This window comes from Homarus americanus, unplaced genomic scaffold (genome assembly GCF_018991925.1).
Source record: "Homarus americanus isolate GMGI-L3 unplaced genomic scaffold, GMGI_Hamer_2.0 scaffold18703, whole genome shotgun sequence".
Lineage (NCBI taxonomy): Eukaryota > Metazoa > Arthropoda > Malacostraca > Decapoda > Nephropidae > Homarus > Homarus americanus.
Genome location: NW_024749779.1, coordinates 181,264 through 191,672, shown reverse-complemented (window position 1 = coordinate 191,672; position 10,409 = coordinate 181,264). Strand labels below are relative to the sequence as shown.

General features: G+C 37.9%; 1 long non-coding RNA gene across 1 annotated transcript; it reads right to left on the bottom strand.

Moving 5' to 3' along the window:
* Positions 1 to 428: 428 nt before the first annotated feature.
* LOC121853766 lies at positions 429 to 9,565 on the bottom strand. Its single transcript, XR_006086410.1, has 2 exons — positions 4,833 to 9,565; positions 429 to 742 (listed from the first exon to the last, which is right to left on the bottom strand). It is a non-coding gene; the product is annotated as an uncharacterized LOC121853766 (long non-coding RNA).
* Positions 9,566 to 10,409: the final 844 nt, after the last annotated feature.

Genomic DNA, 10,409 nt, shown 5'->3' with positions numbered 1-10,409 from the left:
GACATGATGTTTTCCTATGACACAGCGCTCTCAGGTCACACAGTGATGGTATAAAGAACTTCATAATGCTTGATGTTGAGTGTGACGCTGTGAAGGATATTGATATAACAGTCATGATGCACTCTAACATACATTACTTCCTCACCTGGATCAATTGTGACGGATGACACGTTGCTGTGACAGACACGACACTGTCACACCACTGATGTGATGTTTAATTTTAAAAACAAAGTAATCCCAATTTAACATGGATATGAAACTAATATAACAAAGTTGTAGCACTAGCATAATGTTTATAACCCTTTAACAGTACACTAACGGAAAGGCCGATGTAATGCTTATAAGGCGCAATTATAACGTTGATGATAAACTAATAGAGAAATATGGTTACCCTATTAAATTGTGGAGACCTTACTTATTCTGTGGAATTTCCTCAATAACTTTTAATGATAACTGCCAAGGCATATATTATCTGGTGATGTTGATTCAGTCATGTTTTAAGGTCAACTGCATACTGTACATTATGCGATGGTTAAGCATGTGCACGAGCCTTTCCAATGAGTCTAGAGATAGTGTATATATTAAGAACACTGAGGCTAAATGAGAAGTCGTAGGTGTCCAGCTGTCAGTTGTTTCTGCTATGGCAGCCACTGTCTGAACCTCTGCTGGTTCACAGTCAATTACTCCTCTGTTTCCTGGTTACTGTGAAAGTACTGGGGAATGATTCGGTTGTCTTCCATATCTGTAATTAAAATACCTCTTTGTTTATTTTTATATGATTGAAAACATCTATTTTCACCTTTTGTGCACAAAAAAGATTGTTTACTATAGTGATAATTATTTTGGTATCGGCAAATGTAAAAATACTGCAGCTACTTTCCACCATCACCAGGTGGTTAACTCCTCTTGTTAGGGCTCCTGAACCACGTGTAAAACATAATTAACAACAGCACCTGGAAGCTCGGCTGAAACACCAACAGCAGTGGCAGCAGTGAGATAAGATAAACCAGTGTCTGAAATTTATGTGACTTATATAGAGTCTGATTTAATGTTCTTTGCCAGTTGATTGTTAACGTATTTGCAGATTTTTAAACTTAATTATATTTTGGACGATTACAGATTTAGTGGGCTTAACAACAGGAAGGGAAAATGGTTTTCATTTTACTTCAGCTATTGAACAATCAAAATTTATAATAAATTTTACCTGAAAAGCATTTTTGTTTCACAGTAAGAAACATGCATTAATGGTATTTACCAGCATAGCTATTCAACCAATAATTCATTAAACTTCTCTGCATGCCTGAGCAGTTGTTAAGTGTTGTCAGTGAAAAGACGAGTATTTTATAAGTCTGATGTTACATATATTAATAACTAATAAATCCCTCTGTATGTCTGGGCACCTGTTTTAATTTTTTCAGTGTTACTATTCCAGCAGAGCAACTGTACCTGTAGTTGTGGCAACACGAACTACCAGTTATTCATACGTAGATGAGACCCTGAACGGGATAATGGAGGAAATAGCTATTTTAACTTCTGTTGCCACCACACACTCAATAAGTGTTCCCAAATAATTACCATTAAAATAATCAGTATATGGGAAACAGAGAGGTGAGTAGATGAGTTTATCAAAATTTGTATGTGATTATATTTCAGCCCGTATTGATATGTGCTTTATTTATATCATGAGGTACTTTACTAACAAAAAAAGGAAGCAAACTCATTATTCCCGAGTGCTCTCACCTCAACTCCTGTATTGCTGACTGTGAACACACCAGGAGTTCAGGCAGGGGCTGCCCCTGGCAGAACAAGACTTGCTGAAGCTGAACTCCCACTACTATTCATCTTAGGCACTAGAGCTCTTATAATTATATTCATCGATAAACTTAATGGCAAGCCTTACCGTACGATGCCGTACATATGCTTAACCATTGCACGATGCACAGTATGTAGGCCTAACTGACATGACGCTAAGACTTAGGTCAACAATATCACCAGGCTTTACTAAGTATACAAGACATGCCTTGGCAGTAAATAGTTCTGTGATCATTACAAGCTATGGAAGTTGTGCTAAAGCATACACCATCATCTCATACATTGGTCTGACACTAATATTGTACAATGTTGTAAAAGTAATGAGATGCGAATGTAAAACTAGTTTTACACTTGAGTGCAGTAACACTTGCGTTCATGAGACAGTAACATGACTCCATGTGTGAAATGATCCAACATGATAGGAAACCGGTGTTATAATACAGCAGCTGTGCAAAAAAAGGTACCCTGAATTTCTCTGTGGTTTGTGAAAAATGTCGGAAAAATGTAGATGGACGTACAAAAGCCTGTCAGATCTCTAGATATAGCACACCAACATTGTCATACCGTGAAAAAAGTGTACGTATCGACTAGGTCCATACAGTTCACTTGCACACCTTTAACTTCCTTGTATTTCATCCAATAGCTTCCAAAATTGGTTTGAATGTTGCCAATAAGTCGGAAAATAAGTGACTAGCATTTCATAAGAATCCCAATGATGGTTAGGAAGTTAATCAATGCCCAATCTCAGTTACGGCAATGAAAAGTCACCAAATTTGACGCAGGAGTCTCTTAAGTTGTTTAGGCCCTAAAGCAAGAAGTAGAGCATCAAGTAGGAGTCTTCTACCTTGTATTAGTGCATAGGTAATTGAAATAGAATAATTATGATCTTTGAATTATCTCATTATTTTTATTAGTTTATGAGAAAATTCACGAATGGTATTATGTATAACATGTATTATGTATTATTATAAAATTGTATTAGCGTTTTTCCGGGGTCATGAGTTAGAGACATTTGCTTGTGGTGCACATGCATTTTAATGTGAGTGGCTCTATAACCAGATTAATAATCTGTATGGTGGGTTTATTGCTTGGAGTGGAATTACTGAGATATTTGAAACAGGCGGTGACTACAAAAGATGCTGAGAGCAGTATTGTTGCAATTGAGAGCTTCACGAAGGAATCACAAAAACTCAGACACGATTTCAATCAGTTTGCAGAGATGGGGTATAAATAGAATGAATCATTCAGATTCTGGCATACTTTCATCAAGACGAGCTAACTGCTACAATATTTGATTCGTAGTGACAGGGAGGGAAACTGGAAGCTGCATCTGGCAGCACTACAAGCTTTTATACCCCTCTTTACAGCTATTTATGCAACAAACTTCTTAGATGGGCCTCGGTGTATCAAGAAGATATACGTCAGCTTCCAACAACAGCTCCTGAGTTACATCAAACTCTATTTAGGGTAACCATGTGAAACGAACTCCTGGTGACTTCAAGGCAGTGAAAATGGATATGTCTCGAAAAGACTATTACTAGATCACAGAAGAGCATAGCAGGAATCATTGGCAGCACTCGGAAGAAAAATTTGTCACAAAATGGGAGTATTGATCTATCACGAAATGATGGCAGTCACTGACTTACACAGGTTACTTAGTAGTATAAACACAAGCAAATGAACAAATTGCGAATCGTGAGCTCACTAATAGTGAAACAAAGGCAGGAGACAAACGAGTGCAGTCAATGTTATAATATATCAAAGACCATTAGAACCCCTTTGATCCATCTCCCACTGACAGTCTGCTACGAAATATACTGACACAGGAAGTTGTGCCTGATCACAGACATGGGGTAATTGTAATCGATTACAATCGATTACAGTTTTTGAAGTAATCATAATCGATTACATTCTTATTTTGGTAAAGCAATCGTAATCATAATCGATTGCATTCAAAATGTAATCATAATGGATTGCATTCAAAATGTAATCATAATCGATTGTATTCAAAATGTAATCGTAATCACGATTATTTTTACGATTACACTAGTAAGTACATACCGGTACTTCATTTCTTTTTCTTACAATACAGAGCTCATGATTTCTGATACAGTCATCTACAGTATATTCCTTCCTTTATATGAGTCGGCAAACATTCACCATCAACATTATGTCTGTAATACTCTAGCTGCTAGTAACAAAATATCGAGTCCGTAAGATTTAAACATTCGTGCTGGTAACCATTGATTTACGTCTATGCAAACACAGTGTGTGCTAGCACGCAGACTTAGGCTAATCATTTTATCACTTGAGTGGCGCTTCAGCAACGTTACAGTGTGAATTTGTTTATTCTTATGAGATTAAACCAGACTTTGTAAGTTTAAACTATACTCGACCTGGATGTGTCGTCAACCGTCTCAAGGAGAACCACCCAAACAAAGATGATGCCATATACCACACATTTAATTTTACCAGAGCACTATATTACAATCCTCTTAAAGTATTTGTGTTTGTAATATTCCAAAACGTCAGAACACTTAAGAGTTATTTAGGTCAGATACACTTCTGTATTCGTAATTTTCATATTAATCTTATGAAAATTTAGATCCATCTATTAAAGATTTTGATTTTGCTTTGTTTATTAATTGCCCGCACCGTTATCTATAATACATTATGTGCACCTTTTTCATCTCTTAGAAAATATGATTTAATTGTACCAGGTTGACAAACAGTACAGTAAATTGAGTTTTTGTAGTATGTTCGTTTATTTATGCACATTCCTCATATGTAAAGTAAATACTGTGAGAGTGCAATAGTTCCTGAATTGGAAAAATCATCATTGAGCATGTATGACTACAAATTTACTGTAGATACAGGAAACCATGTAGCTACATGCATTGTTGATACAATGGCCTGTGTACATTAAGTGAAATTCAGAAACATTCACACATTTGGTGATTTATCGCTCAAATGTTATCTAGTTGATACAATCTCATGCACTTCAAAGAGATGACACGAACTGTACAGCAAAGGCAGTTTGCTAAGGAGATTGTGGTCGGTTTTATCCCAGTTGAAGATGTACTCCCAAGTGTCCTTTTTCCAATAGAGTAGCTCACGCTGTTCCTGAACTGGATGATCATCAAGAAAGCAGATATTTTAATTCTAATTCATGCAATACATGTAGTTAACGCTAGGGCATCAAAATTGCTCATCTTATCCCTTGATGTTGATGTGTTTGTCATTATGCTGCACCACTTCCCCAATTTGCAACTTCCGGCTTGTGTGAACTATGGAGCAGAGTTGGAACAGGTAAAATCTATGCGCCACATTCCTGTACATATATTAATAGCAAAGCTGGGCAACGAAATGTGTGAATTAATTCCTGCTATCCAAGCTTTAACAGGATGTGATTACAGAAGCAAATGTGGAACAAAACATGAAGCACTTACAGCTAAGCCTGATCAGTATCTATCTGAATTTGGTTAAGCCTGTAACGAGAAGAATTATATCGCCAGGTAAAACTGGTCGAAATGATTAGGAAGGATTCTAAATGCAAATCAATGAATGAGCTCAGGTCTTCAGTGTATCATTATAGCAAAAGAGCACCCTTATCGCAGTTACCACCAACTAGCTCCTTATTAAAGTGACACATCTTAATAAGTTTCTATGTCACTCATATGATTCGAACACTGACCAGTAAAAATGCCCTGAAGCTTGAACCCAAAGTGTGAGTAAACATGCTTTAACCACTGGAGTAATATAGGATGTAGGAGGAAAAGTATACTATCCTGACACACTGGGGTTTAGTGGGTAGGGAGAATGAACAGATCCGTACTGAGGTGTGGTATCGTATGTACGACCTGACCTAAGTTGGGTACGGTGTAAATCTCCAAATTATTGATCGAGTAATTGTTCACTATCCTCAAAGGAAGTGCTTTGCTGTACAGTACATAAATTTATGTTCCATGCATATCTTCCCTAATACCAGTAACAATGCTAGCTCCGATAGGGAGAACTGCGCCAGTTAGTATTGTGTTTTCTGTTTGTTCAGAGGTACTATTGCAATTTTTCCGCTGAATGCGTAATGTCTGAACCAGATAAATGAATAAAAGATCCATAAATGATAATTCAATCATACAAGATTATACTAAATAATAATCTTGCCCATCCATTTACAGTAAATGAATTAAATTATGAGTAAATGAGTAAAGGAAAATACTCAACTTATAATACGTCAGTAATATATAAAGTAAGGCACTTACGCATTTATAAATTAAAAACTGTCCCATCACGCCGTCTGACGGGTGATGGTATGCTGTAGAATATGTTTAATGTGTGTATAAATCTACTGCATGACTGTGAATACCTAGTACGAAGACTTGATTGAAGTATGGAGACTTTGGTTGAAGTTCTTGTCATTAAAAGTCCGAAGAGTTCTGCGGAGGATAGCGTGTCAGCTGGTGAGAAGTATATCACGGGCACTCCCTATGTATAGAAGAGAAATCCAAGATGGCATCCTGCTATGACATTGGCATGACGTTTTTTGTATGGCGTCAATGACGTAGTAGTTGCCAGGGGCTGGGTACTATGATGAGCCAAGAGATGTCGAAGACAGCTGTCCGTTGTAACCTGGGTGCACTTGGTTACACGGAAGGGTCACACAGTGGGTCAAACGACGGGTCACATGGTGGGTCACACGATGGGTCACACAGTGGGTCACTGGAAGCAGCAACCGAGTGTTGACCATAAGTCGAGAGAGCCAGACGTTGACCAATCAAAACAACACGTGGGCTGAAGACTAGGGTAGGCTCTCCTTGGGGGGCCTGAGGCTGGGGTGCTGGTTGATGCTGGGGTGCTTATTGGTGCTGGGGTGCTTCTGCTCGCAGGGAGAGAAGGCTTGTTGATGTTGTTATGCTTAGTAGCTGAATACAGCCGTGGGAGCATCTTGAATGAAGTGTTGCAGAGACGTTCAGGTTGTGGTAATGATTGTATGTACAGTGTTGCCATGTTTGAAGTGATCAAATGTGTTAAATCACTTACAAAAACAACGATAGAAACTTGTACGTTGAACTAGGACATCACAAGTGTTTAACTAAAATGTAACGCCTCTCAGAAAGTTGGTATATTATGTGCAAAAATGGAGAATGTCAAACTTAAACCAAAAATTGTTAGTTTTTGCATAAAACTCTGGTTTTTGTTCAGAGATTCGTAAGACCGATGCCACCTTATGCTGTGGTTTCCGGTTACCTATTGAAATCATTAATTAGAGGTGAACTGGAAGCAACATTCATGAATGTTTATGTGTTAAGCTTTCAAACCCAAATGGTCTTTTCTCCATTTATTAAAAAAAATAAACCATTGCACAATAACGGGGATATCACCTTAATTAACGTTATGAGCTGTGAGCGTTAATCAGGAACGAAGCTTGGGTATAACTAGCTTCTTAAAGCACACATCTCAGTGGCTCAGAGACGGGAGCTGAACTGGCGATAGCCAGCTACTTAATAGATTATTCTGCAGTCAAGGTGTGAGGGCAGTGGGAATACACTGTTGATGACTACTCACATCTCATAGGAAAGTTACCATGAGTGATGTAGTTATATAAACTTAATGTAGTGTAGCTCACATTTATATAAATATTAGACAAGGGCTAATACAGCCCTTCATGTTAAGAACTTTACTACTAATAGTCCCATACTCCTTCCTTGATACCGTTCTTGATTTGTGTGGACATTTTATTGGTGCATCTCTGCCTCAACAGATGTCCTTTACGCTAACACAAGTTTAAAATGATTTAGTTAATGAAATAAAAAGATGCCAAACAGTATGAAACTCACTTGCCTTGTTTCACCCCGCATCAAAAATCAGAGGTATAAAACATTGTTATCCACATTATCACAAATTTACTCTCGTTCACACATTTCTTTCTTATTTGCGAAAAAAATAACCAAAGAACAAACCACAAAGAAATCATGCTCTTATCTTTTACTCATAAATGCTAATTACCTTAGAGCTAAGATTGCATGATTGCTTGTTCTGAACTCTCTTAATTCTACACCTTGTGAGTGATTGTTCGATCCATGGAAATTTCCCATGTCTTAGAAAACTACTGAAAAGATTTTGGTAAATTTGTAGTCAGGTTAAAGTAAAACATTTTCTCTTAAATTGTACCTGAGTTTAAGAAAAAGCTGCTCAAAATATAAGTGCTTTCTAAAAAGCAGATCATAATTTACACCATTAGCTAAAACACCCGAAAAACAACTGAATGATGGATTGCTTGACATCAGAATTTATTATAAGGGTGACCAAAAACCGGTCACAGGCTGCGGTAAAGAAAAAGGAAATAGTCCTACGCGGAAAAACTTACATTAGTCAGGTCAGGAAGGTGCAGAAATACAAGCTAGCTCTTATGTTTATATGGTCATATTAACAACTTTGGGGGTGTACTCGGATGGAAGTTCATGAAGCATAGAAAATAGACAAAACTACCTAATATTTCACGTGGTTAGAAGAACGCAGATACGAAAAACAAATCCATTATTATTAGAATTCAATTTCATAAGTTTTCTTTCTCACCCAAGAAATTAGGATTGTAAAAGAAAATAATTACATATTCCTCCAGAAAAGGGAGTTTTGAGTAACTTCAGATAATGCTCTTCGTCTGGGACTTCACTTGTCCAATTCACTGAGACAATCTGTGAACCACTACCTGTCATCGATGTTGAGTGCGATTTTTCAAGTTTTCTCTTTCTCCTGCTAGACCTTTTGCCAGGGACGAAACGCTAAAATTGTTTAATGGCTTAATGTCTTCACGCATCGGAGCTGAAGCTCCTTGGCCAGAACCTCGCGAAGCATACTCTTGCAGTGTTCATTTTGAAATTCATTGGACCCCTCTGCTACGATATTTTTTGGAGTGTGTGTTGCATGAAACAAACGCAGAATCAGCGTCAAGAACTTCTCGAAAAGTCACTGCTCGAATGTGATCTACAATTGATTTCTTCTCAGAATATGTTCAGCAAGTTAAAAGCCAATATCATACATAAAAATATTAGAAATTTATACAAAAATTGTTCTATCATTCAAAGATTAGATTGAACAGAGAAGGAAGGCAATCATTGTTTGGCGTGGTGTACACTATCAATCATTTGACGGTGTTGTTGATAATGATACTGGTCGAGGTAAATAGATTGATCCTATAAGTTCACATGGGTTGAAATTACACTTACCTCCACATGAACGTACCACAGCCTGGGAATGTATGAGGGTTAGAGTATTAAAAGTGGCATCGCAGAGTTGTAATCAGGGCTGAACAAATGGGCGTGAAACAGCGAGATTTCCCTGTTTATGATAAGATACAAACAATAAATGAGGTAAACAGATAAACGAACCTTGTAATGCGTGTTATGCAGCATTGTTGTTTAACCACGACCGAGTGAATAGGATTGAAGCAACAGGAACCGGCAAACAGGGTAATCTACGGTTTCACGCTCATGACTACTGTACAGTGCTGCCCTGCCACGTCTTGAAAATGTACCCCCCCCCCCCCACACACACATGTAGGCCGTGGTAGTTCATGTGGAAGCAACTGTACATAGACAGTGTGTAATGATCACGGTCGTGCATGTTAGTTTACGTAAAATCAGACGATTCATATTACTCTCAATAGCCCACAAAACACGTAGCTATGTATAACGACACAAAATTTGAAATTGCAACTGGGGTGTTAAATGTTGAGGCAGCTTAGATATGTCTGATTACAGTTGGAACATTCAAGATCCATTGTGAGTGATGTTGAAAGCTTCAGCTGTCTTTATTGTTGGAAAAACTTGTCAAGTAAGTGAGTGTCAAGTCTGTCAGTATGAGTGGCATATCCTTATATCGTCCTTGGGGATAGCTATGAGTTTCCAAGTGCTACTGACGTTAGATTACTTTGATGCCTAAACATCAGAGAATCTGATGTTTGTAGTTTAGTTAGTGTCAGTTGTCTATTTAAGACAGTCATTAATCTCCTGAAAAGACTCTGTCAACCTCAAAATCTCCAAGACCTGACGGCTCCCCAGGAAGAATTCCTCGGCTGTGGTTTGCGGTTTTCCGGAAAGTAGAGTTGTTAGTGTGTGTTTAACGTCCATTTCACCTTTTCTTGACAAACTCAATCTCTGATTAGATTATAAAAATAGATATGAGAAATTCACCTGACCCGTGACACTGATTTTCATAGTTGAATGCACAGCGACCGAGTTAAATAGAATTTCTGTCATTGGTGAGATTAGCCTTTCTGGTATGTATGCATAGGCCGGAACTGCCCGAGGCTCACATATAAGCGAATGCACGAGGAAGACTCACACGCTCGTGACTCTTCCTCAATGCATCTCCAGGTATGTGAACGATTGTTTCCCGCCGCCATGTTAAGTCAGTTTAACTCAGTCGATTTTGTGGATATCAGTGTTCATGTTTTAATATAGTGATATTATCATGTGCCAAATAATTCAAGTAAAGTAAGTGTCGTTTACATTGCTGCCAGACGTATAGTTATGAGTATTTGAGTTAGACATTTACACGCTCGTGACTCTTCCTCAACGCATCTCCAGGCACTGTCT